Source organism: Saccostrea echinata, unplaced genomic scaffold, assembly GCF_033153115.1.
Source record: "Saccostrea echinata isolate AGI-Se365-2 ecotype Australia unplaced genomic scaffold, CSIRO_AGI_Sech_v1 ptg000004l, whole genome shotgun sequence".
In the NCBI taxonomy this organism is placed as follows: Eukaryota; Metazoa; Mollusca; class Bivalvia; order Ostreida; family Ostreidae; genus Saccostrea; species Saccostrea echinata.
Genome location: NW_026889753.1, coordinates 5,005,450 through 5,023,247, shown reverse-complemented (window position 1 = coordinate 5,023,247; position 17,798 = coordinate 5,005,450).

Below are 17,798 nucleotides of genomic sequence, written 5' to 3'. Positions count from 1 at the left end.
GGGGCTGTGATTTGAACAAGCTTAAATCTACACTACCTGAGGATGCTTTCATATAAATTTGAATAATCATGCCTTCGCTGTTTTTAAGAATATTTTTAAAAGATTTTTTCTATATATACTAGTATTCCTATGTAAAACTTTGATAGTCATTTGTGGCCCCACTTTACCCTGGAAGTGATGATTTGGACAAAGCTGAATCTGCACTACCTGGGGATGAAGAAGTCGAAAAAGAGAAAAGTATACGGACGACACAAACGACACTGGACGCCAGAAACCCTTCGATCAGAGAGCTTACTTGAGCCTTCTGCACAGGTGAGCTAAAAAAAAACTTGAAAATTATTCTCTCAAGAATTAACAGTGTTAAAAATTGTGAAATTCATAATTATGCAGTTGATATTAACTACTTGATAATCAAATCAGGGAGAGAAAGGGTGACTGTATAAATTCTGTATATTGCCTTATAAAGAAATTTAATGAAAAACTTCCCCAAAAAATAAAAGGCCTCAGTTTGTTAAAAATGTCATGAGCGTAAAATCATTTTTCCTCTATTAAAGTCATTGCCCTTTTGACCCAAATTGGAGATACATTGGAGCTCTCCAGATTTGGAAAGAAGAAATAACACACTTTGCTTGGAAAACATTTGCATAGCGAAACTCATCTGACTTGTTTCAATTTTACAATGTAACTGTTACTATGAGGCTTGTTCGGAAATTACTGAGATATTTATTTTAACTCCATCAAAGAAAGCGATCACTTTATGAAAACTGGCCAACATTTTAACAAGAACATAAAAGTATGCCAAATTTCTTGTTAATAGAATCATTAGATGGATTCCCATGAAAGTAGAAATTTGCATATCACACGGAAACAGTCGTAAGTTTTAATCCTTCTGTAATTACTAACTTTTAACAACATTTTAAAATCAAAATCTATCTTTTCTCAAACTATATTCGTTAGAGCTTCATGTGTTGTTGCTATCCGAATATCAAATTATCATGAAATGTCAGTTGGCTAGCATCGTGCAGTATTGATGGACATCAGGCTCCTTTGTTTTCTCTCTAATTGAATAATTTATCAGTAAAAATTTATGCCAATGATAAAGCAAAGCCCTAGACATTCCTTTTTGTTTTACATGTCCTTGGTCTGGACAGTCTGGAATTCTCTTTTGGCCTACACAGAATTCTTTGTATGCCCGCTGATCGGCCTTGACGTCAAAATTCATTTTGCCTTCGTTAATAGATATCTTTAGTGTGGTGAATTTTTAGCTCACCTCGACGAAGTCGAGATGAGCTTATGCTATACCCCCGGCGTCGGCGTCGGCGTTAGCGTCGGCGTCCCAGGTTAAAGTTTTAGGAGCAAGTCCCATTCCCAAGTAACTATAAGCCCTACCTGGACCAAACTTGCATGGATGATGCAGCTAGGGATGGACACTACCACACTTGCTTCGGATACTGGATCTGACCTAGATTTTCCACATGAGTGACCAGGTTAAAGTTTTAGGAGCAGGTCCATTCCTAAGTAACTATAAGCCCTACCTGGATCAAACTTGCATGGATGATGCATCTAGGGATGGACACTACCACACTTGCTTCGGATGCTGGATCTGACCTAGATTTTCCACATGAGTGACCAGGTTAAAGTTTTAGGAGCAGGTCCATTCCCAAGTAACTGTAAGCCCTACCTGGACCAAACTTGCATGGGTGATGCATCTAGGGATGGACACTACCACACTTGCTTCGGATGCTGGATCTGACCTAGATTTTCCAGATGAGTGACCAGGTTAAAGTCTTAGGAGCAGGTCCATTCCCAAGTAACTATAAGCCCTACCCAGACCAAACTTGCATGGATGATGCATCTAGGGATGGACACTACCACACTTTCTTCGGATGCTGGATCTGACCTAGATTTTCCGGATGAGTGACCAGGTTAAAGTTTTAGGAGCAGGTCCATTCCCAAGTAACAATAAGCACTACCTGGACCAAACTTGCATGGATGATGCATATAGGGATGGACACTACCACACTTGCTTCGGATGCTGGATCTGACCTAGATTTTCCAGATGAGTGACCAGGTTAAAGTCTTAGGAGCAGGTCCATTCCCAAGTAACTATAAGCCCTACCTGGACCAAACTTGCATGGATGATGCATCTAGGGATGGACACTACCACACTTGCTTCGGATGCTGGATCTGACCTAGATTTTCCACATGTGAGACCAGGTTTAGATTTAGGATTAGTCTCGTTCCCAAGTAACTATAAGCCCTATCTGGACCAAAGTTTCATGGATGATGCATCTAGGAATGTACACTAACCAACCTGCTTCGAATGCTGGATCTGACCTAGATTTTCCATATGAGTGAATTTTAGCCATATTTTAACCAAATTAGCATGGATGATGTATCTAGGGATGGACACTTCCAGACTTGCCTTGGATTCTGAATCTGACGTACATTTTCCAGATGAGTGACCAGGGTAATTTTTTTGGAGTAGCTATATAATATTATGGCCTGTTATGATTAAACTTGCATAGATGGTGCATCTAAGGATGAAAACTTCCAGACTTGCTTTGGATGTTGGAACTGACCAAAATTTTTTTGATTGCTAAACAGGTCAAAAGTTTTTTGAGCAGGTCTATAATTAAATCAAACTTGCATGGATATTGATCTTGGGATGTACCCTAACTAGAAAAAAAATATGATGTGAAATTTGCCTTACATGTAGATAACATTCGTCGAGGTGAGCTTCGTAATCTTTGATTACCTATGTTTGAATTATCTCTGTATTTCTGATTGAAATTCTTTCAAACTTGAAAAAAAAATGAAAATATAAAATCTAAAGGTTACGTACATAACTTCAAAATTTTCCCCACCCGCATGTACTATGGATTCACTGGAACTGGGTGCGCAGTATAACTTTGATTTCGAGACTGCGCCAGTTAACCCTACCACCAACACATTATTATACCATTAAAAACACAAAAAATCTAAAATATTGCTTGATTTTAGCTAAAATTGTTTGTGCTTGTTAAAAGTATTTGCAAGCGCATTTTCAGTGAAAGACGTTCATTACAAAGGAGAATACACACACTCTCAATAATTTCCGAACAGCTCTCGTAAAATGCCATATCATAATAAACTCAGCCAACCATTCAAACGCGTATAATTACATGTATTTTAATAAGAAAGAATGACTGTCAAGAAACAAAAGAAAATACATTTCATGCTAAGTTATCAGTGTGTTGAAATACAAAAAATACAAAGCTAATTATGACACCCTTTATAAAACGTTAAATTCTAATTAAATTCAATTAAATTAATGGATTTTGTATGAATGTGTATTAAAACACATGTATAACAGCTCAGTGATTAAGGACTTTGAATTACGGAATAATGAGCTCATCTTTTTAATTGTCCACAAAAGTTATTGATCTTCCAGTGATTTCAGGTTTCATTTTTCACAGAGCGGGTCAACTACATGTATATAGTTAATGTATGAAAGTTTCGAAATTGACCGAATTAATTTGGATAAACCACATTGTAATCAAAATTTTGTCATCCTTATGCAAAGCGTGGAAGCTAGCGCAAGATTCCTCCTAATATAAAGTGCATGTAAAAGATATTTGGGCTTTCTTCGGTCTCAGGCAGTTTGGGTCTTGCCATGGGCCCGACAAAGCGGATTATACATAATCCGAATTATAATGACTGCGCATCAGGTTTATTTTATTTATTGGGGGGGGGGGGGGCTCAAAAGTACCTGAATGGTAAATTAAAAACAGATGCACCAAATTTAAGTACTTATGTTATATCGTTTCCGGTGACTTCAAATAAATCTGGGTACCTTTTTAGCTGAACTGTAAGCTCGTGAGCAGGCGTTTAACCAGGATTTTTTCCAGAAGGGGGGGGGGGGTTCACCCAGTCCAAAAAAAATTCCAACCCAGAAATTTCTTGACAAGCAACCGTAAATTCCATTTCCCAAACGTTAAAAAGACCTATTTCGTGGTGGTGGTGGTGGTGGTGGTGGTGTTTAAGTTTTCAGGGGGGGGGGGGTCCATAGTCATTTTTTATTTAGTTCGGTATATATTTTAATAACTGCAAATTCCAGGGGGGGGGGGAGGGGGTTCCGGACCCCCCCCCCCCCCCTCTAGATCCGCGCATGATGCAGCTTTTGTGATCACTTGATCTTTATTTAAATGTGTGTCTGTCTGTTTATAAGTGTTGTAAGTCCGTCCTTCTAAAGACTTTATTTATTAATCATTTTCGACTTTTTATCTTGAAACATTTCTTAAATTTTAAAAAAAAAGTGATGCCTCAGGTGATGTAATTATACAGAGATAATCAAGAAAAGGCAAAGAAAGGATGGGGTCAGTAAAACGTTTTCTTCAGTTCTTAAAAACAACAGGACGAGAAAGATGAAAGTGTGAAAGTTTCCTTACACATCTACTTTCTGAGTTATTCAAATGAAGGTCCCAGAAATAGGAGATGGGAAGTTTTAAACGGGAATCTATAGGGGAAAAAATAAGAATCCTCGGATAATGCACATTCAAATTTGTTCAAATCATGGTCCCGGATGAGGTAGGAGGAAAGTATAATGCAATGAAAAAAATTGAAAATGGTTGGTAGAGTTTTTCAAAGTTTAAGGGGAATAACTTTGTGGAAAATGGATTAATCAACATTTGATTTAAACTTGATCTGTTAGTCATCCGTATAAAGAGACAAACATAATATCAGCTTATAATCTACAAGTACAGCCAAAACAAGTACGAAAACTAACTGATGGAGTGTCAAAATTCGGAATACACAAAGGGGTAACACAATTATGCCCCGACCATTTCACAGTGGGACTTAAAAATCTCCTTAAAAAGCTTCTTCTAACCACTTGGCAATTACAAGCGATATTAAGCAGATTTGTATACATTATCGTTTTACTAACAGCGTGACAGTTTTCTTGATGGGACGCGCTAAAATCTTGTATGCCGATTATCATATTACTCATCGATTTGATGTTTGATTTCAATGGAATCAATAATACTTTGCATATGAAACACAGAACCCAGCAATACCGCTAACATTACTGACCCATCATGTTGAATGATTGTTCACTGTTAGTCATATTTATATTGAATGGGCAAAATTAGGGTCAATATGGGGGCATTTCAACGGAAATAAGATGTGTTTGTGAAAGACTGACCCGTATGGCAGTTCATGGCGAAAGTTAAATGATACCGCTGACTCTATATTATGTTCCGGCAGTCATAGACTTTACATTGGATCAGGTCCTTAGAATGCGGGGGTGGGGGGCATTTTTCTGAAATAGTAAATTTTCATTTAGATGCAGCCCCCCCCCCCCCCCACTACTTTTTGTTGCTTTAAGGTCAAGCACTGGCAAATTCCAGGATTTGGACAGTTAAGGTTTTTTCTTTTTGCTTGTCAGATCATTTTGGGAGGTTTCCCCCTTTCTGAAATGGTTGCTACAGGCTTTTAAATAGTCAAAATTCATCTTTGGAAATGTTATACAGGTAGGTACTTTTGTTAGGAGTGCTTTGTGGGTTATCTGTTCATAACCAACAGTATTATTATATAGGATACTACTACTATCAACAATTACACATGAGATATATTCCATACATGACCGAAGCGTCAATCCTGTAATTGATTTGTCCTGACAATTTTCCCCTTGTATGCATTTTTTTTTTACTGTTGTGGTATCTATTGAGGCATTTAATTTGTGACTTTTTTCAGATCAAATAACAAGAGAAAAACAAGAGGAAAAATGGCCAAAAACAATAAAAATTAATGTAGCATGTAAAAAAAATCTTTTTTTACTCCTGGATATCAAGCAATCAGACTGTTGGCATAATTATAATAAGCATTGACCCCCCTACCCCCTATACCTTGATTGTGAAATCCATGGCCCTAGGATCAGGAGATCTTTTGTTATAGCGGGGCTCTATTTGTCATATGGTGAAAAATGCATTAATTCTTTGAAAATCTTTTTCTTTTGCTCCTCGGTATCTATAGCAAACAAACTTAGTGCATGATCATGATGAGTAATGGTGTCCCTTCCGAAATTATGAAATCCATAGCCCCTGTGGCAAGTATTTATGTGTTAGGGAGGGGCTCTATTGATCATATAGTAAAAGTGCAGGCAAATGTATGGTTATAATGAAAAATGATGCCTTTACCCCTATTGTGAAATTCATTGCCCCTGATTCATGGGTTTTGGTGTTACTAGGGCGGGGCTGTATTGATCACTTATTGAAAATTTATGAATTACTTGAAAATCTTCTACTCTGCTCTTTGGCATCTAGCATACAGACTAAGTGTATGGTTATGGTTCACAAAGGCGCCTCTTCCAAAATTGGGAAATTCATGGCCCCTGATAACAGAACGAAAGTGCATCAATTCTTGGAAAATATTCTCTTTCCCTGAGTACTAAGAAGACAAACTTAGTGCATGTATGATGAACAAGATTGCCTCTACCTAAAGCATGCAATTCATGGCCCTTGGGTCATGGGTTTTGGTGAAAGGACAGGGTTCTATTAATGAAATAGTGAAAATGCGCTTTTTGGGGAAAATCTTCCTCTTTGTTCCTGGACATATAGCAGGAAAACCAAGCACATGTCTGTAATGAACTAGGGTGTTTTACCAGAGTTGTGAAATTCGTGATCACTGAGTCAGAGTTTCCGGTGCCAGGATAAGACTATTGATCATGGAGGGAAATTTTACTCCACTTTGAGAGAAGTCATTCCTCTTCGATTAACCCTCTTTGATAATTAATAACTGTTAATAATGTAATTTATGTATAGGTACATGTACATGTTTAATTGATATATAAAATACTTTAATGTACAATACAAAAAGTACTTCTATAGTTTTTAATGATCAGGACGACTTGAAAGTAATACAAAGATAAATATTAGACAAAAACTCTATTTATTTTAATATTCACCATAAATAAAAGCTAAAAAGTTTGAAATGTGGATTAAAGGGGTATGTGCTGGGTTTACTCTAACAAAATGAGCTTAAGATTAGTGTCAGTGACTAATGTACTTAGGACTAACATGCTGCAGATTGTTGTCCAAACTAATTTGTTGGTTGTCCTCTTTCTCCTGTTTGTGAGCAATATCATATCTTCCTCTGTTGTCATTCTGTGGATCCTTTCAGGGTTGTATCATACTCAGGTGACCATTAAAACCCTTCTGCCTTTTGCTCATTTTTAGGTTTCATTTCTGAAAGTGAAGTACCAATTTAATTTTTAAAAAAAGGGGGGGGGGTCAACTCATTATCCTAGAATAAATTATTCCTAGATTTTACTTTAAACAGAGTTAAATAAAGTAAAAAAAATCAGAGTGAGGATTATCTACCCGACTGTCCAATAAATTATTTCCCATCGAATAAAAATGGGCTTTATTCTATAAGAATATAAATCACTTTTTGTCTTATAGCAAAATCGCTAAATGTCATCATCTGCTCAGTGTATAGATCTTTTATTGATTTACGTCTAAATATCACTTGGTCCTTTGAATTAAGGGACTCATACTTGAGTGATAAGAATATCAAAAACTTGAAATCAATGCACCACCCTACCCTACGGCTGATTTGTACTTTTTTGGACAGATATATTAGTAAGCAATTATTTTCGTCCGGTCGTAGAGAATTCTATGGTCAAAATTTAAAATAATAGAAGGTTAAAGATCAACTATTGAAATCTGACCATAATAATAAACATATTTTAAAAAACGTTTAAGGAATTAAAAGAAATTCTCGAATTTTGCCATAACTTTGTGTGGAAATTTGATTTATACAGTTAATGTACTGATTCCAAAGAAAAGGAACAAAAATTTGAACTATAATGTCCATCTGTAGGTCTCTTAAATTTAATTGGCTTGAGATAAGTTTTTTTCTAGAGGTTCAATGTAAATGTACACGTTTTTTAGCTCACCCGAGGTGAAGGCTCAAGTGAGCTTTTTTGATCAAAGATGTCCGGCGTCCGTCTGTAGTCTGTAAACTTTTCACATTTCGACTTCTTCTCAAGAACCACTGGGCCAATTTCAACCAGAATTGCCACAAAGCATCTTCAGGTGAAGGGGATTCAAGTTTGTTTACAGGAATGGCTGTGCCCTCTTTCAAGCGGAGATAATTAAGAATTCGTGAAAATTTGATGGCATCTTTTAAAAATCTTCTTCTCAAGAACCAATGGACAAGAAAAGATGAAACTTATTTGAAAACTCATTACATACTCTAATTTAAAATTTGTTCCTATCATAACCCCCGGGGGTAGGGCATGGCTACAAGATGGGGTCAAAGTTTTACATAGGAATATATAAGAAATTTCTTTAAAAATCTTCTTCTCGAGAACAGCAAAGCCATGATTTGTCATATTATTACAAAAGTATTCTCAGGTAGTGTAGATTCAAGTTTGTTCCAGTCATGACCCCTGGGGGTAAGGCAGAACCAAAACATGGGGGTCAAAGTTTACCATTGGAATATATAGGAAATATCTTTAAAAATCTTTTTCTCTAAAAATCTTATTCTTAAAAATCTTCTTTTGGAAATTCAGGCATTCAGAGGGTAGTTGTAGAAGTTAGAAGATGAATCAGCAATAAAGAAGTTAAGATATTCCATCTAATAGCAAAAGATTCAATGAAATTGAATACATAACAGATGATAGGTGTTGAATACTCAGTATATTTAGACCCAATTCCCATTTTTAACTATTAGCATGTAAGGGTGTGATGTGTCCTAATTTATGATTTTGAATTTTTGTAAGAGTTATCTCCCTTTGTTTTTAATTATTAAAAAAAAATCAATTTAAAGAAACTTATTTTGTTTAAAAAAAAATCGTTATCGTTTGTTATTCTATTTCTAATGTGTTTTGGTTAGGGATGTCAACGAATAGTCGACTATTCGACCATCAGTCGAATGGACCGACGATCGAATAACGAAACGACATTCGAATAGATAAATTCAGTAAAAGAGTATTAAAGAGTTGGAATTCTCATCCTAAAACTGAGAAACCGTCTTCCCTCAGACACAGTCGATAAGATAATTTTCCTCATTAAAAACTGCTGATTTTACATGTAGAAAGTATTTTCACTTCCGCGTGAATTATTGTCAGTTAATGAGTTGTTTTTATAATAAAATTATCTCGCCATACTGCGCTTTCTTTGTAAAACTATTAATTGGACTTGATCTCATACCATGTACCCATTATAACCGTGACATGTTTGGACACTACGATAATTATTATAAAATTAATATTCTTTTACATATTTTAAAGACATTTTGATAATTGGTACAAAAAGTATTTTCAAATATTTAACGTTATCAAGGGCACCGTATGTGCCCCCGTCATTTTAATAAGCTTTAAAAAAATATATCACACAGTCCTTTTTTATGCTTCCTAAAAACCGACTTTACAGACCAATTTATGAACATGATTGACGGTGAAATCCTACATTTTGGAGAAATTAGCGGTCTATATTAAGTAAATATAAACACGCTATCCACATTTTAAGTTCCATGTAAACATCTGTGTGTAACATTTGATGTAATTTTTTAATCAATTTTAAAAAGGGGGATTTGGGATTAAATATGTGATGTACCAGTGGAGTTTGAAATAAAATTTTAGTTTCCGAAAAAGTTTATATATATTTGACTATCGTTCAAATAATGCAATCGAATATTCGATTAAAGAAAATAAATATTTTGACATCCCTAGTTTTGGTACATTTTTCCACTACAGTGTTTACTGATATTCTTATTCTTTGAATTTTTATTTTAAAAAATTGCTCCATAGACTTCAATGCAATCTTTGTTAAGTACTTACTGCTTAGTTAATTACATTTTTGAAACTTTCTCTTGGTAAATCCTTTTCTACTGTAAAATGCTTTAAATCAATATCAGAGTATTATGTATGTGATGGAAATTAACGATAGAGGATGGAAAACCTACGGGTAAGAGCAAAATAAGAGTATAAAAGTTATAAACACCAGTGGCAAATATCCTAGGGAATTGATGTGAAGCTCTGGATGTAGTAAATCAAAAGAAGATTGAGACAACTGGTTCTTATCTATCAGTGGGAACCTAGGGGAGAAACGGGGTGCAAGTAGTACCTTACCAAGTCCCCATATCTAGATGAGAGAAAATTCAAGTGCTTTGTGATATACCCTCAGACAGAGCTGTCTTCATAATCATTCCAATCAACAACTCAGACAGAGTAAAAGGAAAACCTATGTATCCCTTGTAAGAACATGATCATACACTTTACACAGGAAATATCTTTGAAATCTTCTTCTCAAGAACAACTAAGTCATTATTAGTCATACATATACAGAAGCAACCTTAGGTGTTGAAGAATCAAGTTTGTTCAAATCATGACACCCCCCCCCCGGGGGTTGGGGGCAAAACAGAGGGTTAAACTTTTGCATAAGAATATATAGGAATCATCTTGAAAAATTCTTCTGCTCAATAACAGCAAAACCATGATTAGTCATATTATTATGGAAGCATTCTCAGGTAGTGAAGATTCAAATTTGTTCAAATTTACGATGGGTAGGGGGCACAACGAGCAATCAGATTTTTACATAGGAATACATAAAGGAAAAAAATCCTTAAAAGAACAGCAAAGCCATGATTAGTAATATTGATATAGAAGCATCCTGGGGTAGTGTAAATTTAAGTAAAATATCAAATCCATACCTCTCAGATCTCGAGATATAGGATGTGACAGACAGACAGACGCCGCGTAAAGTGATTCCTTAACGCCGCTATGCTCTGCAGGCGACACAAATTCAGCATACACTATCAAGTGTTTTGAACAGATATCAGAACAAAATCTTCGTATTTTTTAAATAGGAATTTAAACAGTTTTAGCTGATATTTCCTAATAATTTTGATTCAGAAAAGGTTAACAATTTGTTATGCATGCACGATGTTAATTAAGGGAGGGAGGTAAAACAAATGCGTGAAATCAGATTGAATAACATTTTATGAAACAAATCGATATAGATACAACCCTCAAAATGAAAATTCATATATAGTTTTAATTTCATAATATTTGCAGGAAAGTGACAATAGAGATAATTTCAAAGTTTCAATAATTTCACACAGAGACTTTTCGGACACAAGTCCTCTCTTAACATTTTAAAATTTGCACATGCTAATTATCAAGTCTTACTGAAATGAATCCAACACTGTAGAAATTTTCTGAAAGTTTCACAAACTATTCCATATTAGTGGCAGAGTAGTAACGCGCTATGTGTGTGGGTGTGTTGGGGGGGGGGGGGGGGGAGTTTGTTCTGTGTGCGAAACGGGTGACCTAATTTCCACAGGGATCGTATGTTGCCTTGAATGATATATATGTACATTTTTAATTTATTCATCTATTGTCTCCTTTCATATATATTCCAATCACATACATAAAATTAAACGAGGGGATAATACAGTATTTTGCTTTTTCAAGTGTAAATTATAATCGAGTTGTGTGCAATCGGGTTCGAAAGAAACTGGGGGGATAAGCCGAGCCATATGCCTACATAACGATCGATAAAAAATCAATAAATTCATTTTACAAAAATTCACTTTTTGTTGAATTAATGTAATGCTTATTACCATTTGCATATAAATTTGACAAAACCTGAATACTGTAACAGCGAAAATGATTCTGATTAACACAACAAAATGGCATCACGCTCAATTTTCACAGAAACTGACATAAATTGGATGATATAACTACATTTTTTAAATAGAGTGGGTCATCGTACCATTTTTTTGAGAACGATTAATGAAAGGCAATGGAAAAATGTTGCTTTTTACACTTGCAAAAATTTGGTATGAAGACCCACTCTACATAAAAAATTAAGTTAACTTACTTAAAAATTCTAAGTCCAAAAACGCTTGCTAAATATAGAGAACTGTATGCTATTTAAATGGAAATGTTAGTGTGACTCCGTGGTCTAGTTGTTAGCGATGAGCTCTTTAAAGGGACGTTTACTGAGGAAAGTGTTCGAGTCATGCTCTGATTTTTTTTTTTTTTTTTTTTTTTTTTGATTTTTTTTGGTTTTAATTTTGTTTTACTTTATAAAAAATGTCTATAGGAATAACATATTTTTCACTGGAAATAAAATATATACATGTAGTAATGAACTTATTTACAGTAAATTATTTAAAATGCCGGATAAAAATTATAATAGATATTTGAATACTTTTATTCCCGTTTTATTTATTTTAAATAAAAGCGCTTCTAGATCACCATTATCATTATATACGATGTTAACATTTTTATAATATCTCCACAATAAGTGTAAACACTCAATATGCAGATTAATTAATAGAAGTCCTTACCCATGTTAGACATTTGTGACAGTAAATGAAAGTCAACTGTTTAGCTTGTTTAGAATATAAATATCATTTTGAAAACTACGGTAAACATTAAAATGCTTAAGTAAATTCGAACAATTGAGAGATTTTTTCCAATAAATGTTCTTGCATAGCCGAAAAATGGGCATGGGCACATGGCTCGTCTTATCCCCCCAGATTCTTTTTGTTAACATCATATTTAGCTACGTAGCTTGAATTACCTACGTACAGGTTTATGTATTTTTAAGCATGTAAACATTTACTTCTTAACAGCACTTGTCCAATCACTATATTTAGCTACATACATGTAGCTTCTATTACCTACGTACAGTGAAGTAGTGAATTACGGGTCAACCGTTGTCTCAGTTCCAATTCATTCGTAACGGTATGTCGTTTATGCCATATTGTTTAAATTGAAGTCCCAAAAAATTAACTATGGTGGCATATTTCTGCCTCCTACATGCAAGATAAATTATGTTAACATGCAAGAAAAGTATGTCAACATGCAAGATTATTATGTCATCATGCAAAATAATTATGTTGACATGCAACTTATTTATGTTAACATGCGACTTATTAATGTCAACATGCAACTTATCTATGTCAACATGCAGCTTATTGATGTCAATATGAGAGTTGTATTTTAATAGCCATTCTCTGTAAGCATTTAAACTCTCATATAGGGAGTGTGGCACGCTAGGTCTTGGATTTTTAGGAAACTTGGCACACATTCCTATATTGATGTATGAAACTAAAATTCATAATAAAATGGTTGCTATGGATAATGGTTACCATGGCAACCAACATACATTTTTCATGGCCTAAAAACGCTAAATTTTTATGAAAAATGATCCTTTTAATTAAAAGTCTAAAAAGTATTTGAGTAACTTTACCTCATAGAAAAAATATCCCCCATTTTTTAAGTAGAACTTTTCTGGGGAAAAATTGTAGATTTTAGGCTCTTTTGAAAAGCCTGATATAAAATTTTGCGGACATTTGGGAAAAAATAAATACATTGGTTTGAAAGTCCATATATAGTTCTATTAGAAACTGCAAAGACACGCTTGGTATTCATATTTCGTTTTCATGTTACCATGGTTACAAACTTATGCTTTTTTGAAGAATTACAGACAAGGGCAATGGGTATCTACAATCAGTTTCCATATAAATACCTGAGTATTTTATAATGGATTAAAACCAAATTTAGATATATGGTATACAATAGCAAAAACAAAGAGAAAAATCAATTTTCATGACAAAAAGTCAAAGGTCAAGGTCAAAATGGCTTGATTTAGATGGGAAGTTAAGGAAACTAAGCACATTTATTTTCTGTGTCATAACTAATACTTGTATTTTAAACAACATAATTATGAAGAAACAAATTACAATTCTGGTGAACAATAACTAGCTTCACATGAATAGGTAAATACAGACAGGAGGTCAAAGTTCAAGGTCACAATTATATATAAAATTTGCCTTTTTGTTCCCCACTTTCACTGAAAGTGGGGTTATTAATTTGGGTCTGTCTGTCTGTCCATCCATCCGTCCTTCCGTCATTCTGTCTTTCTATAACACTTTCGTTTTGGTGCGATGTCTCAAGAAGCCTTTAAGCCTTTGCAATAAAATTTTACATAACAACTCCCAGTGGCCTAAGAAAGACCTCCATTGATTTTAAGGTCAAAGGTCAATTCATAAATTCTGTCTGTTTTAACACTTTATTTCCGCGCGATTTCTCAAGACGCCTTCAAGCTTTTGCAATGAAATTTTATACCACAACTCCCTATGGCCTAAAGCAGAACCCTATTGATTTCGAGGTCAAAAGGTCAAAGGTCAAGGTAAAAAATTTATACTTCTGTTCGTGTGTAAAACTTTCATTTCCGAGCGATATCTCAAGAAGGTTTCAAGCTTTTGCAATGAAATTTTATATCATAACTCTCTGTGGACCCGCCCGCTCCTCTTAAAGTGTCCCGTCCCCACACTCCCACCACCCTCTGACCCGCATCCCTACTTGTGCTACATGCATGTGGTGTTTTTGTAGACTAAGCCCTTGTTCTAACATAGTATAGAAAAACAACACATGCATGTAGCACAAGTCACTCAATATGTTTAGTGTATAGGCTTTTAATATATTGACTTGGCTACTTTTTTATCAATAAATGACCTCAAAAAAACATTGTCATGGCATTTTCACAGTATGCATCAAGCTAATTAAAGGTGAGATTGTAATACCAGTTTCAGTAAAATACATGTATATAAAACCGGATACGACAATCACAATATCCGAGTACAAATGCTATACTAACAAGCTAAAAAAAGGTCCTTGTTCTAACATTTTTTTTTTACCCTATTCAACACTCTGCAATCAAAATGTGTTTTCCTGTGACTTTTTACAGAGAAATTGACAAAAAAGCCTAAATCCATTTTACTTTGCAATATTATTCTTAAAAATTTGAAATTCAGAGACATTGATGATAATTCAACCCAAATATGCCTGGATTTTACACGTAATATACACGTCAGCTATTTCCAAAATTTAATCAATAATAATATGTTTTTAAAAGCTGCTTAACCTGTTCGGATAATCTGTTTTTGTGCTTTCTTGAATTTATGTCGGTTGCTAAGTTTGAGTTGGTTGGTAAGCTTGATGGAATCGTACACCTTATGGTGTGTAATGTAAACATTATTTCTAAACTTTAGCCATTGAAATTGTTGAAAATAAATAATCTTTCCCCGCCTTCCCCCTATGGTTTTCATTTTTAAATTGAATAATTTATAATAATGTAACCAATCACCAGGACTTAACCCACCTTTTAAGGAACCATGTAAATGCACTTACCCTACCTAAGTTGGTAAGAGTCATTCATATGTATTACAATGTAAGAAAAACATGGATCCCTTGTAAATTGGTAAGAAGAGCTATTTATAAATATGAAAGAAAGTCGTTCATTCACAATAGATCAACCCTGAGGCATAGATTTTTTTTTGTGTTTGTTTAATTTTATGATTTTTGTTTGTTTGGTTTTTTTTTTCTTTTGTCGGAAGGGACGGGGGGCTTGTGAGAAATTCATATATGTTTTCATTATTTATACAATACAGCAAGACATATTTAATATTTAATGCTATAAGGTTTGAAATCTAAATGCATCTTAGATAAATGATCAACCTTAACATTAATTTTGATTTGGAAAATCTATTTTTCCCTGCAAATCCCCCTCTCTCCCCCCCCCCCCCCCAAAAAGGCAAGAAAATTTAAAGTGGTAAAAAATTATTTGTTAAGTGCAATTTTGAAGGGTTGACAGGAATCAAACAAATCATTTCTTATTGTTGCCCTTTAAACTTTCTTTTTTTATTGGGTAAGGACCTTTCCCTTACAGAAAATTCCTGGATCAGCATCTGTACATCACAACATTGTTTTCAAAAGCATTGAATCTGAAATATACATACACAACTTTTCTCCTTTTTTTGTGATACATATAAAGGCAAATTGTAGGAGAAATTAAAAAGATTGAAAGTCTTCTGTTACCCCCCCCCCCCCCCCCAGACACTAAAAATAATGCTGTTAGTTGTGGATTGTTGCCTTTTTTTGCAACATTTAAAAAGAAATAAAACATGATTTTTCGTTCTTTAAATTCGGGATGGGGTTTAAACGGCATTATTTTATATTTATACCAAAATCTATCAAGTGAAAACATTCATCATGTTAAGATTATGAATGACAAAAATACTGCTTAAAATTGCATTATATGACTGTGTTGACGAACACCTGATTCGGAACGGGGGAGGGGATTTTTCCGAGTCAGATTATTTATTTTCATGGTGGTGAAGGACAGATAATTTATTTCAAAGATGATCCAGGACAGATTATTTATTTTCTTCTTCACTGAAAAAGTCTGACTAGCCAAAACAAAAAGGGAAAACACCAAAACTCTATTTCATGGAGGGGGGTAGCACTTATCAAGGAAAGATTATTTATTTTCCTGCCAGTCGAAGACAGATTATTTATTTTCAACATTTTCAAGAATAGAATATTAATTTCCAAAGTCTGTGTTTCTTCTTACAACCAATTCAATATAATTTTGATATCTCAAGCTTATCTTTTATCCATTTTGAAACTCCTTGAGGATTAGGCTTAAATGTCATGTATGTGTACAAAGCTGATTTCCTTTACCATATGGTCTTGTACATTTCACATATGAAAAATACTCTTTGCATGCAGGAAATAAACAAAGAGGATTAAATTTGTATCCAAAACACTTGTTTTTACTTGAAATCCAGGATATATGATGACAATGTGAACAACTTCCAGTCCGTTTTGTTCAATGATTTTTTTTATCTCTCACACTAAAGAGCTCACAATTATCAAAGGGAGATAATTCTAATTTTAAATGAATGTCAGTTATTTTAATCATAGATTTCTCATATTTATAGATAGAATACCAACAATGTTTTTGAATGTCTTTTAAAATTAGATGTCATATTTCTTATTTATGTGAGTAACATGTATTGAAGTAGCCGCATTTCATTAAATAACGTTCCCAAAAATTGCATTTTTTCAGAAAAATTCATCTTTGGACACTGTTTCCATGGTAACTATTCAACATTCATATGATCTAACAATATTTTTTGGATTAGTTTATGAGGTGGTAATTTCCAGCCAAATTAAAAAAAAAAATCTGTGACTATGCGTGCCACAAAAGTTTAAGTGGTTACAGAGAATGGCTATTAACAGGTAAGATATTTATTTCAACATGCAAGATAATAAGTTGCATGTTAACATACATATTTCGCATGTTGACATAATTAACTTGCATGTTAACAATTATCTTGCATGTTGACATAAATAAGTTGCATGTCTACATAGTTATCTTGCATGTCGACATAAATAAATTGCATGTCTACATAATTATCTTGTATGTTGACATAAATAAGTCGCATATCTACATAATTATGTTGCATGTTTACATAAATGAGTCGCATGTCAACATACATGTAATCCTGTCGTATTTTGCTTGTATGATGTCATGTAATGGCGTTAGTGAGTAAGTTTACCAATATTAAAATTATATTCTCTAAAGAGATCTGTAACGTGTATGTCAACATAATTATTGTGCATGTTGACATAAATAAGTCGCATGTCAACATAATTATGTTGCATGTAAACATAATTATCTTGGCAGCAAGGAGAATGTTGTAATTATACAATAGTAGTTGTAATTGTAAAGTATGGTACTTGCATTTAGTTATAACTCAAAAATCATTCATTATGATCACTGCTCATATAAATTTACACTGATTTACACTGTCGAATCGAACTGTAGCAGCGGTCCACATACATTGTACCTCATGACATGGAACATATCAAAACTCAACTCAATATTCAAAATCTAGTGTCAATTTTTTTTATTTACTTAGAATTAAAAAAGTATTCTCCAGGGAAAATA